This window comes from Dermacentor variabilis, chromosome 2, assembly GCF_050947875.1.
Source record: "Dermacentor variabilis isolate Ectoservices chromosome 2, ASM5094787v1, whole genome shotgun sequence".
In the NCBI taxonomy this organism is placed as follows: Eukaryota; Metazoa; Arthropoda; class Arachnida; order Ixodida; family Ixodidae; genus Dermacentor; species Dermacentor variabilis.
In genome coordinates, this window is record NC_134569.1 from 21,074,172 (window position 1) to 21,094,923 (window position 20,752).

General features: G+C 49.6%; 1 protein-coding gene across 2 annotated transcripts in view; it reads left to right on the plus strand.

Annotated features, from left to right (window-relative positions):
- The first annotated feature begins 113 nt into the window (after positions 1-113).
- Positions 114-20,752, plus strand: part of LOC142571485 (uncharacterized) — a 100,497-nt gene continuing 79,858 nt past the window's right edge. The window contains exon 1 of one of the 2 annotated variants that reach the window (XM_075679874.1): positions 114-1,231. The gene's annotated coding sequence lies outside the window, so the exon portion shown is untranslated. Of the gene's footprint in view, positions 1,232-4,377; positions 4,811-20,752 lie in introns of those variants that run through there. The other variant, XM_075679875.1, reaches the window with a different exon arrangement.

Sequence of the window (20,752 nt, forward strand, 5' to 3'; positions counted from 1 at the left end):
AACCCGAGAAAGTCGGTCCTCCTCCGGCGCGCGCAGCCGCTGAACCCGGCGGCCGGGAGAGTGTGCGAAAATGGGGGAGGGAGAAAGTGGATCCCCCCTTGCCGGCGCGTTTTTTCCATTCCGTCTCGGCGGCGAATGAAAGTCCCCTCATTGCCGGTCGTGCACGCGCCGCCGGCCACGCTGACGCTTTTGCCGCGCACCGGACCGGTCGCCTGCAGCGAGCGAACTTCGTGCGCGGCCCCCGAGCAGCGGCGCGCGAGAGTGCATCGCGAAAGGTTGCAGCGACGTGCCGCCGGACCGCTAGTGGGAGGAACGGTTGCCCCCCCTCTTGGCTCTTCCCAGTGTGTGCCTGTGGGCGGGTGCCCGTCGGTGAACGTGCGCGTCCGACCGCAGCCTGAAGGCACTAGCTTTTGACATCTAATCGCCAGCCACGAGTGTGCTACAAGAACCTGGATTCAGTGGAAGTCGTAGCCGTTAGCAAAGCCACTGCTCACGTCGCTGCAAGCCCGAGGAGCGGACACTGCCACTGGAGAGGCCAATGACCAACACTGCCAGCAACCTGTAGGTTGGACGTGTGTGTGTCAGGGCAACTTGTTTCGTTGACTGGGTCTGCCGTGTGGGCAAGTGGTGACTGCAAATGTGCGTTTGGGCCCTCGGCTAGCCCCGGTGCCAGGTTCCGACCACTATACTGCGGACTTGGAAACGAAGTCGTCAGTACACGAGTTGCCTGTGAGGCTAAGGAGCTGGAGGGTTCCGCTGTCATCGAGTGGCGCAACGAAGCTGAGATTGACGGACGAAGTCCTTTCGCCTTTACGCGCGTGCTGTCGGAACTCCCCCAAAAGATCGGTACAATTTGCGTACACGACGGACCCCGGCCGAAGCAGTGATTGATCGATGGACACGCATCAGTGCGCATAGGTTGTCATCGCTCCCGGACGAAGGAAAAATAGAAGCGCCACGTGAGAGCGGCGGCTACTGTTGTGGCATGGTTGTGGTTTGACAGACCGCTGGCACCGCTCCCAGCGCGGCGGCTACCGGCGCGCCATCAACGTATATCGCGCCAACGAGGGACACCGGCGATTTTCACCCGGCGGCCACTGGATTTGGCGCCCAACCGAAACCGACGCCCTCACCCCTTTCGACTTTCCGGGAAGGATCGAGGTCTGATTGCGTCGAAATTCAAAGCAACCGTAATGCGGTCGGCCTCCAAGCATAACCTCCGGCAGAACGGGTAAGCGCCTTTTAATGTTTGTCCGCCTCCCGCGCCTCCTTGCCCAGAAAATTGCCCGCCGATTATCCTCGCCAACAAAGTACGCGGCGCCTGTCTCCGTTTCCGCCGCGGTCGCCCGCACTGTTCTTGCCCGTGAGCGCCGGCTTGCAGTGTTTTTTGCTTTCTTTGTGTTTTTTTCTGTTTTTTTTTCTCTTTCGTCTTCACGAAAAAGCCGTGAAAATGTTCTGACGGACGACGCCATTGCTTTCAATGCGGTCTGTCCTGTCGAAAACAGCTGTCAGAAACATTGTTTCTCGGTGGTGAAACGTTTCTACGCGATGCGTGGGCGATGTAGGAAGCCTGCTAGGCGCGTGCCGCTCCCTTACTGATTAAAAACGATAACGCGCATATTCTCGAACCCATGTGAGCCGACATGCCAGAGAACCCATCACACCTGATATTGTGCAGTGTGCGCGCGAGACTGCAGGAAGTTCGCAACGTTTCTGTTGCCGCAATTCGGTTGGCCTTTTCCGCATCTTTGTCGCTCAGGTCGTCACGACCATTGTGATCGCAGGAAAGGGTGCACAGTGTTTGGAGCGCACATTTCACCGCATAAGAGGGTTTGCGTGTGTAAATGGTCCCGTAAATACGGGAAGACCTTTCAGGAGTTCTGGCTCATTTTTGATACAGTTTTCGTAAGTTTTGTGACGAAGTTCTTTGTTTGAGGAAAGATAGGGAAAGTTCCACACGTTTAGAACGCAGAAATTTGAAGTACCATGCTTCCAGATTCGGTTGGCGACCGTTCCTTTGATATCACAGATTTTCCTCTCTTTTACCACCTAATACTCGCAGTTCCTCAAGAGAACGGTCTTAGAGATAGAAGGTGAAAATACAATCACTGTCACATTTGTGGGCCAAAGAAACAGCTGTCCGCATAGAACTTTTTATTCTGTGATTGTGGAGAGCTAAGTGGCTGCAAAGAGGGAGCTATGAACATCGTCAGCAACGCGCGATTCTGGATGGGTGGGAATCGCGGAATTGCGGCACATGGCACCAATGTTGCAATATTGCTGACCCGTACTCACGGAGGTCCCGCAATTACTGACGCCTCTTGTGCGTGGATCAGCTCCATAGTCATGACGCTATAGTGCATTCATTACGGCAGGTCGCATTGCTTGGGTCGAACCTTGTGATGTCGCTGAGCTGAGGATCGGGCACGTGCCAAGGAACGAACCGAAGGAATTGGAGCTATACTCATCTATACTCACCTTGCTAATAATCGTGATCCCGAGTATACTTTCCATGTTACGCACATATTACCAATTTTGATTAATAAATGGTTGTCTCGGCTTCTTGTGCCCCCCCTCCCCCTGTGTGTACACTTAAGCGTAACGCTACACGATAGCCTCGCAGTGCCGTAGCAGTCCTGCGATACAGACAACTCGGACTTTGAGCGCAGTGAGGATGTAAGTTACTTCGGCTACGGTCCACGAAAACATTGAGCAAGTTTACCTGAAACACACATGGCACTAGCTGTCGTGCCTGTTCCACGTATTTTTTAAAACAACCGCACGCAGATGTTGACGCCTCTTAGATAGAGGGAGACCTGCTATTTTCGTGCTGTTTTTGGGTTGGTGTTCAACGTGCACAATCTTCAATCTTGTAGGTGATGCTGCCTTTCGTTCGGTGTGTATAACTGCAAGTCACGAACTCACTACAAAGCTAAAAGGTCTTATGCTAATTTCTTATTATCATTTCACTATTTTCTACGGGAAAGCTCGCTGACTGGCGAAAAGACGTCCACTGGTCAGACGGGAAAAAAATCTTGAATATATCGTCGTTGCCCGTGTGCGCGATTCCTCGATACCTACATCTGTCCGCTTGCCTCGCATATATAGGCTTCGTTCATTTGGTTTTGAAGCCAGGCCTCTCGTGTTCATCTTTGTTTTGTTTTTTTCGTAGGCGTCGTTTTTGTAGATCAAGTTAAAACACCGCTGAAGCAACTGCTTCTGCGCGTCCCCCCCCCCCTTTCCCTCCTCCGCTTGGCATTTGCTCAAGGAAAGCCCAGGCGCCCTTGGAGGTGTTACTGAACCGCGTTTTACATTTGTTGTCAGAGAAATGCTCGTTAATGGTTTTGTTTATTCCGCGCACACTATGCAGAAGCAGCCGGTTCAAGCATGCGCGTATTAACGGGCCCACGAGTAAGATTATTCACATGCATTGTGAGAGTTTACGACTTAAAACTGGCTTTCGGCATTTTGACTGGATAAAACTAATGAAACTGAGCCGTAATTACCTCTCGCTGTGTCCATATTTGTTCGCTGGTGTTTTATTTTCTGCGTCGTTGTGCCCGAATGAGGAATGAGATCTTAATTCCACCTGTTCAAGTTTGCTGTCTTGACTTGTTATACTATCGCAACTTTCTTGCGAAGCTTTACAAAGTTGTATGCCATCAGCAGTAAAGCCTGAAAATTATATTGTCCGTTGGGCTTAAATTGTTTGCAATTTCGGCGTTCCTGTGTGTTTGCTTCTCGTTCCGCCTTGTGTAATGTACGTATGCTATGCAAGGACCTCTGTTGTTGTTTTCTTCCTCAAATTGATAATCATTCTCCGTACGTTATGAGATCGCCGTTTGCTACTCCCGGTCACTTCGGAGTGTCGCCTAAATCTATAAGCTAAAGGATCGTCTGCGCGATGAGACTGATCTATGTCGCACTCAAATAAGCTGTCTCAGCGGCAGAATATACTGATGAGCGCAGAAAACTTGCCAATCGGCTAGCAGATGTTTGCCATCGAAACCAGAAAGAAGGGCGCGTTGGACTGGGAGAAGAGGACACGGACAGAGAGAGAGAGGGAGTAGGACTGCAATATCAGAGGGCAGCAGGAACTGAAAGGAGAGAGAGAAGCTAAAGGAGAGGGTTCACGGTCCTCAAGTTCAGAGAGCGCGTTCAGTGACGTAAGGAAAGGAAAGGAGGGCCAGGAGTACCTGAAAGAAAGTAGTGCTCTCGGAGAAAGTCGGGGAGTGCGCGCGACCGGATCGGATAGAACCGTTCGAATTTCTTGCTCCCGCTCCTTCTTCGTGCGCCTCTCCTCTTACCTAATCCCTCGGTTCCGACACAATTAGGAGGCGAGCTGAGCAGTGCGGGCTTTTCAGTGCCTCCCGAGCGGATGTTCGCGCGTGTGCGCCTCGAGAAAGCGGCGTCTGCGCGGCGCGTCCCTGTGCGTCGCCTGCTGCCGACACTTTGCAGACGAAAGCTCCACTGCTGCCTCGAGCAGACGATCTTTTCGATTTTGTCATCACCGGGCTCCGGTGCGTGTGCGTGCGAACCAATGCTGGCGTCGTGATTGTCAGTACTGCGTGTTTCGTGACTCCTTGCTTCGGTGCATTGAGGACCGTGCGGTAGCACCGTGGCGAGTGGCCGTGCCGTGTGTGTCGTCGCATGTGTGATCGCGGGTGCCGGGCGGATTGTTCGCGGCAGCGACATTCGTGCCGTCGCGTTGGCGCCCTTTTGGTCGGCGCTCTTGTGGGTTGCGTGAGAAAATGGATTTCGCCAGCGACTCCGCGTGAGACGCACGACACCGCCTCTATCTTCTTTTGAGGTGAGCCGACGGTAGCTTTTGTCGCGTGCGTCAATCTGGCACTTCTGTATGCGGCACGCTTGAATTTGGGTCTCCTATCTGCTATTTTCTTTTCTCTGCCATATTTATGAGCGTTTTCTTTCGTCGCCATATAGCTTAGTTTAAATGCAGCTGGTCAATGAAAGTCCAGTTGCGTGCGGACATGTGGAGCGACGAAGCGTATACAATGAAAGAACGTCCCATGGAGCTCATGCTTGGGACGAAGTTCGTGCAGAGCATTGTGTGCCCACGTAACTTATTTCGATCTGTAGGGTACGCTCGACAAGAGCCGTCAGTAATCGACTTTACGATGAGAACGGGTGAAGTTTAATACGGTCTTGCAACAAAACGGGTCGTTCTTTCAGTTCCATGAAGTCGCGTGAGAAATTTCGCTCAATAGGTCCTTGTAAGGCTCAATTCTTGTGCAAGGTGACTGAAATCGGAATTCCTTTGTGATCACTTTCACCACCTTTAATATGCGCCCTTTCTGTTGAAGACTTTTTTCTGATATTTTCTTTTATCTTACATCTGTTCTTTTTTCGAGATTTCACTAACGCTGTGCGGTGACCTTATAGCGCATGCTCCAGTGGTGAAAGTTACGTGTGCGTGTTCAGTGGAGCTTGATAAATTGAACTAATTTAATAATCTCGAGCGGGGCTGCCTCACAATGACATCGTTCGTGACCATGATACGAGGGTGGTACGAATACTTTAGTATCTTTATTATTATTTTTTTTTTCGTAGTCATGGTGCTTGTTTGTTCAAATTACCCTTTTTTTAATTTATAAACTTCTATACATATTTCTGACGTACTGACCTGGTTCGGATAGTTTGGAACTTGCAAGCCCTATAAAGCGAAATTGGCCTTTCCGTGTGTTCACAGACGCTTGGTCAACGCATATGAGCATATCGTGCGTAAGTTTGTAAAGCAACGCGATATTTTAGACTAGGAGTGAAAAAGACTCACACTCAGGAAAATTACGCTCTCGAGAGTGTATTCGATGTCGAAATAGTCTTTTCGCACCCTTACTTTCCTGAAAGTTTTGAAAATGGGCGCATTCGTAAGCAGTACACCCTTATCAGCACCCTTTCGTATAAACTTTAGTGTGTTAAAAGGGTGTTTCGTGCGGAACATACACCTTGCAGGATTTAGGGTGCCCGGACACTTCAACATTTCAAGTAAGCAAAAAGCCATAAGCACCTATTTCCCAGTGGTTTGTGCCAAGTCATTGTTCGAGCACGTCGTGTGGTCACAGTATAGGCTGTCGATATCAACCTCCTACCTCACGTTCCCGGTGGTGAAGTCAGAAGTGGAAAGACATAGCTTTTTCCCTTATTTCCTACCCATGCCTTTCGCTTCTTACGACTGGCTTCGTTTAAGCTGCTTCAGCTCGGTGTGGTTTTACAGGCCAGCTGCCAATAGCCAGAGATCGAATCATAGCGCGTCAGCCAATCATAGTTCTTCAGGCGCATGTTCTCCCTGGTGCACCCAGAGCCGGCGCAATATTATGCGCAGTAAGTCTTGCGCTGTTTCGTGCAGTATCGGTTGGATAAACATTCACATGAGCATACGGAGCAATCTTATGCCGATAAGAACGCGGCATTATTTGTAGAGTTGGCGCGCCCCGGTCGTAAAGTTGAGACACATTTAATTTGTCCCCTGCGCACGCCATCCTTCCTTTCACACATCTTACTGCTATAGCTTCGTTTGGAGTGGTTCACCTTGGTGGTGACTTGTGCAAACACTGAAGCACTGAAGAGCGTGACGTCAACCTATCAGCGTTTGTGTTCTGTGTGGTTGTATCGATGGGGTGGTAGAGTGGTGGCGCTTCCGACTGGCGATCTGTAGGTCTACAGTTTGAATCCAGGCTGCGCGGCTTTATTTTTTCCTCTTTTATTTTTTTCTAAACGCCTCGGAAAACATTTCGGGGTTACTTCAGCGGACGTCCGAAAGACTAGGGTAGTGTTAGACTGAAAGATATCGCCCTAAAAATAAAACGTAGTGTCCATTTGGGCAAAACACACATTGAGGGACAGGATGAAAATAATAAAAAAATAACTCTTTCAAGTGGGTGTATTAGTTCGCCTAAAAACCATTTTCTCTGGGTGTATGGGTGGTGAGTTATTGACAGATAAGACATATTGATCCTTAAAATAAAGGTGCAATATTTCCTAGTCTGCTGTTTTCGTGCAAGCGTATATATTTTTCCTGCAGTGTTAGCATATTTTTTAAAGTAACATGGCTCTACTTGGTGGCTATTCGCATACCGTGACATAGACCATAAGTATGCTTGACTATATTTCTCTGTATCATGGTTTTATTTATTAGCAGTTCTGATGATTTTTTTCACTATATAAGTTACTCTTGGGCACAAAAAAACAATAGCGATCCCCTCTGGATGTTCGATCACGGCCTAGACCCATTTCTACACCTACATTCCTTCCCTCTCCACTTTCCCCTCACCACACCCACACGCAATAAATATAAAGAAAAGGTAGCGGAAGGGAGGGGGGAGAAAAATTAGAAGGCCGGGATAATTTTTAGCCAGGACCACTCGAACTTGCTCTGCTGGAGTAGGTTGCAACATGATAGCTCTATACGCGCAAGGTTTTTTCAACCCTATTCCAGCGCGGTGATTGATTGCTATTGCTAGTTGTTATTCCCGCCTCGTGCTGCAAGTGCAAACGTAGTGTAATACAGCCAAGGCTTGCGCCTTAGCTGTACTGAGCTCGTGAGGAAATTAAATTTCAACCGATGAATCCAGGAGTCCTCATCTAAGCCGGAAAACTGCAGGACAGGAACTGCCGAAGAAAGGGCGACACACAGTTAACGAGTTTAAGCGCCTCTTCGTCTTTCTTTCCGATATGAACTTAAGAATAAACATGTACGAGATCGTATTTCAACGGGACACGCATGTCGCATCATCGGACAATAATTAGGACGCCTGTTTTGTCCTGCGGCGGCGGCTTCTGACGTTAATTACGTGTGCGTGGCGCCCATGGTGGAGTGATTGAAATCAAGGCAGAATATTTTCCAGCGAGTGTAGTCGTGACGAAGGGTAAATATCGGGAAGAAACCTCTTGCAGCTCGTATTGCGAAGAGGAATTTGGTAGCCGAGCATCGCCCACGATTCCGACATTTCCTTTACTTCATGTATATAAATGAAGAAAAAAAGAAATGGTCAGAAGCGCTCAGAGGGCGATTGTCGAACTCAAGCGATAGCTTTCCGGCGGACATGCCAAGATATTCTGCAGCGGACGCGTGTTGGTTAGCAGTGCTATGAAGCGTGTGGTTGCTGTGACGTTCAACGGTCTCCGGAACCGTGCCACGTTACAAGCAGCACTCAGAGCCTTGTGAGGACACATATGGTGAGCAGCTGTGACGATGGATCCTCCTTTAGTTACAAGGTTTCCTGCGGGATCGGCACAGTTTACACGACGAGACACTCAAACGGAAAGTGAGAACGTGAGAGGAGCAGTCAAAGGAAGTTTCATTCCTCTCTCTCTCTCTATATATATATATATATATATATTCGTTCCAAACATTCGTTTGCTTACATTTAGGTGCACGTTAAAGAACACCAGGGGCTGCAAATTAATCCGGAGCCCTCCACTGCACAGCGTATCTCGTCGTCCCCATCACCCCGCCGTCCCATGCTTAAACCTCGGGAATCAATCGACGAGACACAGAATGCGAATTGAGACGAGGAAAACGCAACTTAGCGAATACATCTCGTCGGCTTCGAGAAGGAAACTAAGTACACCAGGGTGGCACTCAGTTGCCTGCGGAAGCAACTCTATTCTGCCTGGTATAATGCATAGGAAGTGTTGCGGCAAAGGAGCTGCGGGAAATCGTAGCGTTGGCGATCCGGAGGCTCGTTGCTCCCTCTTCGCTTACAAACATCGAGCGCTGTCCGGGAAAGCCCGCCGAAAATTGGAGGACCAGCCTAGGACTGCTGCAGCGGAGGCAATGGCGCGAGACGCGCACTGGCTGAGCGCCTGTATGCAGCGTACAGAGAAATCGTTCCTCGCAACCCAACGGCCGAGGATGTGGTCGGTCCGCGCGGCAGGTGTGGAGACCCTTCTTTAAATATCTTTATTTAGTTATGATTATTATTTGTTTTTCTTTGCGAACACCTCGACGACGCAGGGAAGCGCTCGAAATGCCGCATCCTATTTTAGGGGGTGTCTGATCTTCGCGGATGGGGGCCAGTGGTACCGCTGTTTGTTCTTTCGTACGAGCGCGCCGAATATGAGGGGCCTAGCTAGAGGTTAGGGGAGGCGGGGGGGGGGGGGGGGTAATGGGCGCTTTTCTCCGCCGCCAGGAGGAAGTGCTCCCCCGCCGCGCATTGTTCTGGGGCCGACCAGGAAGCAAGGTCGCCCCTGGAAGATGTCCGGCGCACGGATTCACACGCTCACCGCGGAACACGCGCGCGCGCGCGTCTTCGCTGTTTCGCTAACCGCGCAGAATGGCGCGCTTTGCCTGCACTGGAAGGGGACCGCGTGCCGCACGGTTGAACGCGCCATCCTGGAGAGCTGCGACGCTGCTGCGAGTGCGCCGAGCTCGGCCCGTCCGCTTCGTGTTTCGCACGACAAGGAATGCAACTTGAAGGGAAACGCGCGCGAATGTGAGCGTAAATGTCGCCGCGCAATATTGCCTCTCAGTATTTGCAAAATGAAAGAGAAAAGGAAAAATCGGCAATATTTTGGGACTTTGCAGAATCATAGGAGAAGAGAAATAATCTGCACTTATAGAACGCGAATTTGGAGCGAAATTGTCAGTTCCTTGTTCTACTCTTTATTGAAGGAATCGCACCACGTATTTCTCCCTCCCCCCCACACTTTCTTTTCTTCATTTTCCCGGGGCGCGTTCGCTTTGGTAATGTGCGATGACTACGATGCACCCGCCGACGAAACATGTCCGTGGGACGCGCTTTACGGCCACGAGCGCTCCGTGGTTACCGCGCGGTTTGACACAGAATCACCGACGCTGAAGATTCCACGCCGAATATGCGCCGGAAACCGATTCCATGTAGTTTTCACGTGATAACATGCATTTCTATCCCAGTGCGTCGTCTGTCTAGAGAGCACACATTTGTGGTGAATGTTTGCACCGTGGCTTCGCTTCGCAACGCAATATATTTGCTTCAACGGAGAAAACGACTGAAACAGTACTGTCACTTAGTACTACGCTTTCGTATATTTGTTGAACGAATACGAAACTGCGCATCCCACACAGCGCCGGGGTCGCGAAGAAACGACCTCCGGCTTCTTAAGCTGACGCGTCATTTTGCGAGCGCTGGATGACAGCATCAGCAAGATTTGGCCCGCACACCTTCCCCAAAACTCTAAATGTAAACATTAGCCTTCGTCTTACGAATGCCTTCAGCCATATAGTATGATTCGATACGCAAGCAATGTGCGAAGCGTTTCGAACGCGCTTCCAAGGCAAAGAAGGCGCCTCCGTGCACGCTACTGTCAAGGCATCTCCGACGTCTCCTTCATCGCCTGTGGAGCCTCGGTCGTCAAAGGCTTTCTTAGCGCTGTCGTTTGTTTGGCGACAAACGAAAGAAAGCGGCAGTATTTGTTCACTTAAGTCATAATCGGCTTTCATGAATTCGAGCAGCCACATTAATTGAACACTCCCTGGTCACAATGCTGAATAAACCTATTTTGCCTTCATTTGTCTTGTTGTCAGTAAGTTCTTTATACACAGGCAGCTTGTCGTTTAAGGAAAACTGAGTGTCCCCCAAAAGCTGTTGGATAGCAACAGACTCATAGTTGCCTTTCACGTGACTGAAGCGCGAATGCGCGATTCTACTGTAACTGATAATTTGGTGCATTGCGAAGAGTCTGCCGCGCTTAATTGGAACGTAGATGGTAATTTTACATGCTGGCAAAAATCTACCGTTTTCTCTGTCTCTCTCTCTCGGCCGTGATCAACAAATAAAAGGTTCTTCATAATGTAGGCAATTACGTATCATGCATATACTAAAGAAGAGTCGTTCTATCCTTGAATTTATAAGCGTCGGGTTGTCTTGACTGGTGTGCTTGTAAATGGACGAGCCAAGTGACCAGGCTAATTGTCTCCAGCACGCGCACGTCGGTCATGACGGCGATTCTCTACAGCGTAAAAGCCTGCTTTAAACTTGACAGCCTACAACGAGTAGGTGTGAGTAGGTCGTGACGTCACAGTGTTGTACGTTTAGCATTCACATTGGGAGCGCTGCGGCATGGCTACCGTCAGCGGCTTTTCCTGTGTACTCGTATGACTGCAAAGTACGCATGTCCAGGAATTTTGGACATTGCCCCTTCGACCATATGTCAAACTACACTACAGTGCACCAGCGTAACTTAATGGGCAGCATTTTCGAAAAACGATAGTCCCGGTCGCCTGAATTTCAAAAGCTTTCAACTAGCAGCCTCGAGAAGGTATACTCTTTTATTAACATATGCATTTACGGCACGTAGTCACGCAACGTATTTGCTGCGTTGTAAAGGTCTTTTGGTGAGGATTAAAACGCTGCTGTAACGCAGAAGAGAAGTTACGAATAAGTGTCGTAAATAAAAAGAGCGTACAGTCTCGAAGCTGCTAATTGGAAGTTGTTCAAATTCAGGTGCCCTTTGAAACCTCATTTTTAGAAATGCAGTTCATTTAGTTACTGTGGTACACTGCGGGGAAGTTCAACAGATATTCGCGGGGGCAACATCTAAAATTCCTGCGTGTGACACGCTCTGGCGGTGCCACGCGCTACGCGACGGCGTCACGTCGTCCAAATGGGAGGCTGCCCTAAGCAACCCCGATCTTGACTCTACGGGCTGTCCATCGGGCCCGCGACGCAGCAGAGAGGCTCGGCCTTTCCGTGGCGACGTGGGAGCGGCCCGCTACGTGCTGACGCGCGTTCCGAAGGACGAGAATAAAGTTTTACCGTGCATACATACATTTCCGGAAGTGGGCGCGCTACATCTGGGAACATCTAAGACAGCTTCGAGCTTCTCGTGGCAAGTTCCAGAATTATTCGGGGGCATATTCGCGCGCAATAACTTTTTGAACAAGCGTACGACAGCGTCGTCATGACAATGAACATTCACTCTCGTCTGAATACACCAGGAACGCATTTTTCCTGCGCAAGGAATTCAAGAATTCTTTAAAGTGCTTTTTTATGCACGTGGAACTCTCGATGACTGAGCAGCCGCAGCTTTCCTTGCCCGTGGCGTTCACACGTAGGTGTCGGCTTGAAGGCGCGTGTGATAAGCAGGCGCGTCGAGGAGCGTGTCTCGGCTGTGGGGTTCTCAATGTGGCGTTAAACGAGCCCAGACACTCGCGTCAAAAGACTGCCCGATCAAATGCAAAAGTCGACGGCAATTCGCAGCTGGCATGGCTGCGCGCGTAGCGCTGGATGTGCCGCAGAGGCGTGCGATAGCGTGCTCGCCTCTTGCCAACTGCTTCGCGCGCTCTTGGCGTGAAGCAGACGCAGTGACTGTCGCGTCTCTTTCTGCGAAGTATGCATGATCGCAGCTGGCACTTTGCGAGGTCGTTCGCTTTCTGCTGTAATGGGCATTTGAGAAGAACGCACACTTAACGCTTCTGTTTCCTTTCTTACACCTCGCCGCACTCTGAGCGGTTTTTCTCTCACTCACTGAATGCCTTTTCTTTCTTCTTCTTTTTCCTCTGTGGTAGTTTGGCTTCGTGTAGGAGCTTGCTAGGCTGCGCAATTGCACCAGTCTTTCTTGTAGAAAACGAAATAATTTCCGCTAATATATAAATCGCACTCGTATACATCGAGGAGCGCGAATTTGTTTGCATGTTTTGTCGGTGTTATAAATGTATGCAGCCACTTTCTCTGTCTGGGGCATAATGAAATGCTTGAGGTTTCTTTGCTTCATGTCATCGGTGATAGTCCTTACAAGAGTGGGCCAGCAATGTTTAGAGACAGAGAGAGAAAAAGAAGACAGGAAAGGCAGGGAGCTTAACCAGACGCACGTCCGGTTTTGCAACGTTTAGGAAGGAAGGAAGGAAGGACACAAAGGGGAGGAAAGACAGGGAGGTTAGCCAGTGTAAGTACCGGCTGGCTACCCTGTGCTGGGGAAAGGGGTAAAGGGAATAAAAGGAGAAAGAAGAGGAGGAGGAGGAAAAGCTTTATTTGCTCTAATTGGTTAGAAATTAGCGGTGGCAGATGTGGTCGGCCGTCTTCACGGTCTTCTTCCCCATCTGCGCAGGGTCGACGCCCCTATTCCGAGGCACCACTGAGGGAAGAGGTTTAGAAATGTTGACGGTACCTATAGGGGTAGTGAACACTTGCACACCAATGGGCGCGGGCCGTATTCCTCTTAATTTTTCTGTCCTACAATATGCACTGTAGTAAGGCATTCAATTAATTTTTCCCCTACACTAACCCCACGAAGATGGATCAAAGCAAGCTTTTTCGTGAATGCACAGCAATGACAGTGCTTGCATTGTCGTGCTTCTCAACTCTCTGGCAGGAAATGTGTACCAGAGCCTGTTACTATACACCAGTCACGCATACATTTTCAACATATACCTAATAAATCAGCAGCTAATTGGCAAAACCAGCATTGACGATGTTATTTCTTTTTTTGTAATCGTTTGCAGCGCGAAGCTAGCCCCACTGGTCATGGGTAACTTTTCCAAGCAGTCCTGGCGGATCTGCAGCTGATTAATAGTTTAACTTCAGCGACGACGTAAACGTCTTTCGAGGGTGCCGGTCAAGCGTGCATTTACACGGTCACGTATGCACCGCACACTGAGACAGATTCTCCACTCTGATTGTGCCAGCCGAGCGGATTCCTCGCGAGCTCCCACTTAACATACGGACTTCATCCAAAGGAAAGAGGAAAACAGATACTCGCGGTGGCATCGCCATAGTGCATCGACACTTCGGTGTTTTTTTAAGTCTGGGCATTCAGGCCAAGAAAAAGGAAAACAAGGTGAAAGTACTCGTTTAGGAGTATGCGTGTGATTATTGAAGTTATTATCGGAATCGTTTATTCCCTACTTCAGTGAGATGGGCAAGTGCAAATGCGTCAATGATTGCACCGGCAATTGCATCTATTGACTTAAACTGAAGCAGTCCAGAAGTCGTTCAGCTATTCGAGTCAGGTATATGCACCCAAAAAGTAATATCCAAAACATAGTGAGAACAGAGGAGTGTTTTGCTCTTTCTCCATCGCATCGGCTACTGCGCCTCCGCGTAGAGCACGTCGTTGAGGGCAACAAATAAACGGGTTCTTGGCTGTGCATGTTCTGTAAAATAGTTTGAAACGTCTTTTTTTCTTCTCTAAGTAGCATAGAAACAATCATGTCTGTTACAACACAGCGGGCCTACAGTTTCAGGACTGAAGAAACATCTGTCAAGATAAAATGAGAGGAAGTTCGTTGAGAGAAAGGCACGGACGTTGGCTCGAGGCGCATTCCTCTAGCCAGCTGCTCGGCGCGGAGGAATAGGCAAGACAGAAGGAGAGAGGTACAAGACCGGTGGCGAAGAGCAGCAGCAAACGCCTGTAGATGTAGTAGTAGTAGATCATGCACGTACCGAGGGCAATCGCATAGCATACGATTCCACAACGTGAGAAACGTGGCGTACCGTAGCTCGCGGCCTGCAAGCTCGCGTAATGTGCACGTACCGGACGTGTAAACGCCACTCAGCCTGCAGAAGTATGGAACTAGTGCGCTGGGTTTCGGACTGGAACCCTAAATGAAATCCCGCTTACAGCACGTATTCGTTATAATTGCTCTTGAAGGAATAGGCAGAGCATCTGGAATAGTCGTAACACGCAGAAGTAGCTGTTCCTCGGCGGTGGTTTGTATTCTTTCCGACATCGACTGCAAACACGCGCATTTCGAGCCACCTTTACGGGAAAGAATAAAACGGACAGCCAACGAGGGGAAGCGGCGCAACAGTGCCTCGGAACCCCCCTTTTCTCTTCGCAGCCTCGCCATTCGGGCCATTAAAGAAGAAGGGGGAAGAGGGGGGGGGGGTGCCGTTCTCGCATCTGACCTTGGCTGCTGTGGCGAGCGCGTCTGGACGATGGCCAGCAGCGCGCGGCGGCTGTGCGAGCGGCCCGGCGCACTGTGCGCCCTGAATACAGAGCAATCTCGCCGCAGCAGCCCCCGGCGTGCCGCCCCAGGCGCACCACGGCGCCAAGTGGCCGGCGGGTCTCCTCTCTCCGGCGAGGTGTTGTAGTCGGTGCTGGCGAGCGCGCTGCCTTGCCACTGGATCTCTCGGCTCGCTGCCGCCACCGCTGCTCGCTTGCCCAAGACTATACGGCGTCCAGCACTGGGACTTATACGTATGCGCTCTGCGCCGCCGAGGTTCGGAAAGAACGGCCGGACTTCCTGGTTCATAAAGCGTTTCTTGGGAAATAAGAAGAGAAGGGCGGCTCAAGACGAATGCAAAGTGTGTGCGTAGGAGCTGCGAAGTGCACGCGCACGCCGTGTCGAGACACATTAAGCGATGGAGGGCAAGATACGGAGCGTTATCGCGAAAGAAATGTTTACCTGCGCATGTTTGCATTGTGCGTACTTGTGTTAAGTGTGAGTATGCGTAAAAGCCGTTGTTCTTTTTTTTTTTCTCGTGACTTTTCTTTGACAGTCGGAGCGTGTTCAACCAGGAAACTGAACCGGTGGTACACGATGGGACTGGCGTGCAATATGAGGAATCGATCGATTCGTTGCGTGTTCGCGGAATCCTGCAGTAGGGCTTTTCAGATGAAACAGCGCACGCTAGGCACATTCATAACAATGCGTCGCCGAGTGATAATGGTCGAGGCAATGAATAACCAGAGAACTTCAAATGCTACGTGCTGTTGCAACGAACAGAAAAGAAAGAATAGCGCAGGCGACTGTAGGCTCTCGGGATCAAGTTCTTAAGTTATGCTGCAGACATAACACGTATATATATATATATATATATATATATATATATATATATATATATATATATATATATATATATATATATATATATATATATATATATATATATATATATATATATAAATTCCTCTGAGAGCGAATGCACGCACTCGTCAGTTCATTACACAACGGCCGCCCGCCTGCTGCGTTCGTACCGGACTAGCCAGTCAAGCAGATCCCGTTTCATCCCCGTTCTTAAAAAATTAATAAAAAAGAAACAGAATAGAATTCTACATATGCGTGGCTGCGCTGGCATTAGCTAAGCTCGTAATCTTCGAACGAAGCAAGCCGTAAATATGTTCAGCTAAAGCACACCATCTAAAACTCCATAAAAGGAATGCGCTGATGGCTTCGCGTAAGCAGCTCTTCGCGGCAACGCGACAGACCCGCGACGGGTCTCACCTGCAGGCAGTGCGAGCGAGACAACTGTGCTCGCTCGACAATCGCGGAGGCAAAACCGTTCGGCCAGGCGGCTAACGAGAAACCTTGACGCGTCGACGTATCGAGGTGTAGGTCATTTCGAGCCGCAACGGCGGTCGCGAGACAATTTCGCGCTCGCTGTAGGGAAAAGGAAAGAAAGCGCTACACGAGATCGCTGCCAAGGAAGGAAGACAGCAAGCAAGCTCCAACGCAAGCGGACCCCGTGCCGGAGAAGCGGTACGTCGCCACGCGCGCGCCTATAGGCGCCGAAGAGTGAAGGGCGGCCGTATACGGATCACGGGGGGAAATTGATATGCCGCGCCTGCGACCTTCGAGCGGCGTCAGAATTTAAGCGACAACTCTTTGTGTGCGTGTGCTGCCTGCTCTCGATCGATTTCACGCCGACGAGCTTCAAGAACGGGGGCCTTTTTTTTTTTCCACGCTTCCGACGTCGAAGAACTCTCTGGCAAAGAGAATATCGGCGCGTTTCGCGAGGTGCACGTGCGAATGATGCCTTTTCTGTAAGTGCGTGCGAACGCTCATGGGGATGCCGCTCACGGTACACCAGCGATAATGCTTGCGCATACCTCGCCATGGGTGCGCATAAAGAGCCACTGGTCTCCGAATGAACCCGGGGAACGGTCTCTGTCAGAGTCGGTGTGTTGCTTTCGGACTTTAAACGTCACCGATCGTTGTCGAGGCAGCCTATACACCGATGCCTTATGCGCCCCACTCTGCTGTTCGCTGAAAGTTTAACCAACGCGTGTGACATTGGTCTTAAACAGCGCGACGCATTTATGAGTCCTTTGCCATACATTGTGGATGTTCTCGCTCCTATTGAAGAACAAACAGTCAAAAGAATTCGAGCAAGCAGGCAAGCAAGCAAATGACGCCTGCACAACAGCAACCACGATTGCCGTCGCACACGAGCCCCCACTGGTGCAACGAAGCTCGCGCACCGTGCTAGTGGGAGGCTAATAAAGAATGGCGTTAAACGGCCCGCTATCGCGTTACGTGCGGCTCGCTAAAAAAGCAGCCACGAAGGTCGGCTGCAGCGGCAGAAGCCAAGACCTTGGGTCTGCGTGATGTGCCAACCGGTGTTTCGCCCGCGATCACGTGCTCGTTACCGCAGGTAATAACTGAGCAGGCGTCCGCAGTGCGTACGTATAGGCGCGCAACGTAATGCACCAACAGGAATGACTCTACGCTAGCCAGAATGAGCAGGTTCACGCAGTGAGACCGAGCGGGGCTCGAGAAGCGTCAAGGTTGGAATCAATCATGGTGCCGAGCTGTTCCTCAGTTCCTATTTCATCTTCAATTTACCTGCTCTACGACTCGAGTCAAAGTGGCGTTCATCACTATGCTAGAAGAAGCGAGAGAGAAAACATTTTTCTTCGTCCACACGGCACGGAAAGCCACGCAATGACAGATGTAGATTCATCGAACAATTTGACCTTTCCATTTGATGTCTTGGCCGAATGTGAAAATTGCTTGGGGCGCCATGCTTGATGACAGATGAATCCTGCATCTCCGAAATCGTGGCTTAGCGGAGTGTTCAGTATCCGGTAAGATCTATCTTCAGTTGTCAGCGACAAGCGTTGCAGGTGACGACGTACACCTGCGTCTACAACTTTACGCCAAGGGCGGACGCTAAAAGATTGCTTTTTCCGCTCATGCCTTTTTTATCGACAGAGGATCGACACCAACGTACCGCAATATCCCACATATAAGACATTATGCGCATGCACTCGTGCACACACGCTAAAGTTTGTCACGAATCAAACTAGTTATGATAACCATGATAATAACGATAAACTTCAGAATTTGGCATGACCACTTCGCCCACTCTGTCTATGCGAATAGCAGTTTCCTAACCTTCTGCTCGTGCGTTCTACTCTCTCTCTCTCTCTCTCTCTCTCTCTCTCTCTCTCTCTCTCTCTCTCTCTCTCTCTCTCTCTCTCTCTCTCTCTCTCTCTCTCTCTCTCTCTCTCTCTCTCTCTCTCTCTCTCTCTCTCTCTTTTATTTTTTGAATTCATCGCCTTTTTTGTTGACGTCAAGCAGCTAGTGACATTCATTTTAGCCAATCGCTTCCGGTTCAATTTTATTTTCCACCTGTATGCACGAAATTGCGGAACATGCTTATACTTTTGACCAGCACAGAGGTTCGTTTCTTACTGGCACAATTTACACATTCTGTGTCATTTGAGAACCACAGCTTCATTTCTTCACGTTCGCATAATACGAAAACAGAAATCGCTTCGCTAAATTACGCAACGGAAATGAAAAGTAACAGAAGTCGATAATGATAGAATGCTCAATTACTTGGGCTGGGTTTCTGGCAGAGATTCAAGGAGATCCTCTAGCGGCGCGACAATCAGCTGCTGAGCTGCTTTATTCAATCCCGGTCGCAACTTTCCGCTCTCCTTGAGGAGTTGTGCCAGGATTACTGAGATCTTGAAGAAAAACTATTTCCATCGATTCAGTCTGTTCCAGGAAGCACTAAGAAGCGGTGCGAGCCTGCTATGCAAGCTCTACAGATAATTCTTTTGCTTAGGAATGCTTTCATTCACTCGAGTTTACGTTTACATTTTTAACTCAACGACTATATATAAGTCGCGAAGGGCGTCAACAATGTCTTTATCATTTCCTCGCTGAAAAATGTGCAAAAGTTTGAGAGCCCAATTCCTGACAATACAGCAACAACAACAACAACAACAACGACGACGACGACGACGACAACAACAACAACAACAACAACAACAACAACAAACGACGACGACGACGACAACAAAACATTTCCAGAAGCATATTTGTACAAGGCGGAGAATCCTGTCAGAATGTCGCCTGATGAGTACTTTATTTTTTATTTTTTTTTATTCGGACAAATTTACTAGCGACGTTACCGACCTTGATTTATTCATTAGTATGAGTGCAACGTAGATTCCTGAGAGATGTCATGCTGGTAAATAAGTTATTTATTTTCTTGTCGAATAAACTACCCGGTTGACTGAAGGTTTCATAGCCAATTTTACTTTATTTCTCCTAAACGCGTCAATACTGAATGATAATCACTGGCTTGAAAGCAAGACTCGCAGAGCTTACGAGGACGAAATAATTGGCACGTCCCTGTAAAGACATTGCTGGTCCCATAGAACATCATTACTAAAATTCTTAGTTAATTAGAATAGTCGTTTTCAATATGTTTCGGTTGACGAACTGATATGCAGGAGTAAGTGCACGCACTATCTTTATTGTGTACGTGTGTTTCTGTGCCTGTATTTGCTTTCTATGTATCTACGTGACCCCTGCGTGTATCATAATTATTACTTAGAAGTTGGAGTATCAAGCCTGTCGATCAGCCAGGCTAATATCTTCAGCTTATTATCAATGTTTCTCTCTCGCCTTCTCACCGAAAAAAAAAATGGAATTGCTTGATGTTCGCGCAAGTGTTTAGCTTACAGTCCATATAATGTGCATTTACCTCTCGGTTGGGCTCAAATTGAATAGCTTCTGAGCAGCCCGTGCAACGTTGCTCACGGCGACTGCCTCTTCACTGCGTGATCGCCTTACGTAACTGGAAGCGTGCTGGAAGCCCAGGAAGGAAACGTTATGCGAGCCGCATTCGACAGGCTGAGCGCGTGCCAACCACCTGACAGCGTTGACAGGGTGCGGAAGCAACACCGGAAGTGACGCGGGTGATCCGCTAGCCTCCAGGCGCTGCGCGCACGTCTCACGAATTCGTCTTCGCACGTGTACCCGGATCTTGGTACACTTGTTACAACTGGCGCCATCACGGGTCCGCCTGACCAGAAAGGTTAGTTAACCGAGTGTGACCCGTCTATCCCGCGAGGATCACCCGCGGCGTGATCAAGCACGGTCACGACGGGCAAAACGCCGTATCGACTTCGATTTCCTCTCCTTGATTTGGATTCTCAGCGGGTATACACGCGAGGTGCACGGAAAAAAAAGGAAGAGTAGTCGAGTGTACGAGACTGGCGAAAGGCATGTATCTGGGTCAACGCGCATACACATGCATACACTGCAGCCCTGAAAGAAAACCAACGTCGCCCTTTTACGTGAGCAGCGAACGTGGTGTCGTGATGCGACATGCGGATAAAAAAAGCAGGTAAAACCACGTAACGACCAGTAAGTGGTTTGTTTGGTTGAACTTTTCCTCTGTCGTGAGTTTTGCTTTCTCTTCGAGCCGGTCACACGCTCAGCGCTGCGGGGTTCCGCCGAATTCGCTCGCGTTGGTTTGGCTGGCTCGTCGGGGGTGACGCAAGGTGAGCGCGCACCATGCGTTGGAATCGGCGAAGAAAACTCGTTTTCCGCGTGCGAAAAACGAAAACAGACTCACCTGGGGTCATAATCACTCGCGCGGAACGTCGACCAGGGTAAAAGGAAGAAAGGCTCTCTCCGTTTTGTCTTGTTTATACTTTTGTCCTCCACTCACATAAGGTTAAGTGGCAGGGTTAGGTCGTACCTATATAGAGAAGTTGTCGGGCGACTCAGTAGAGAGGACGCACGATATTTATTTAGGGTTCGATTAGCGGTTCGGTCAGCGTCCGC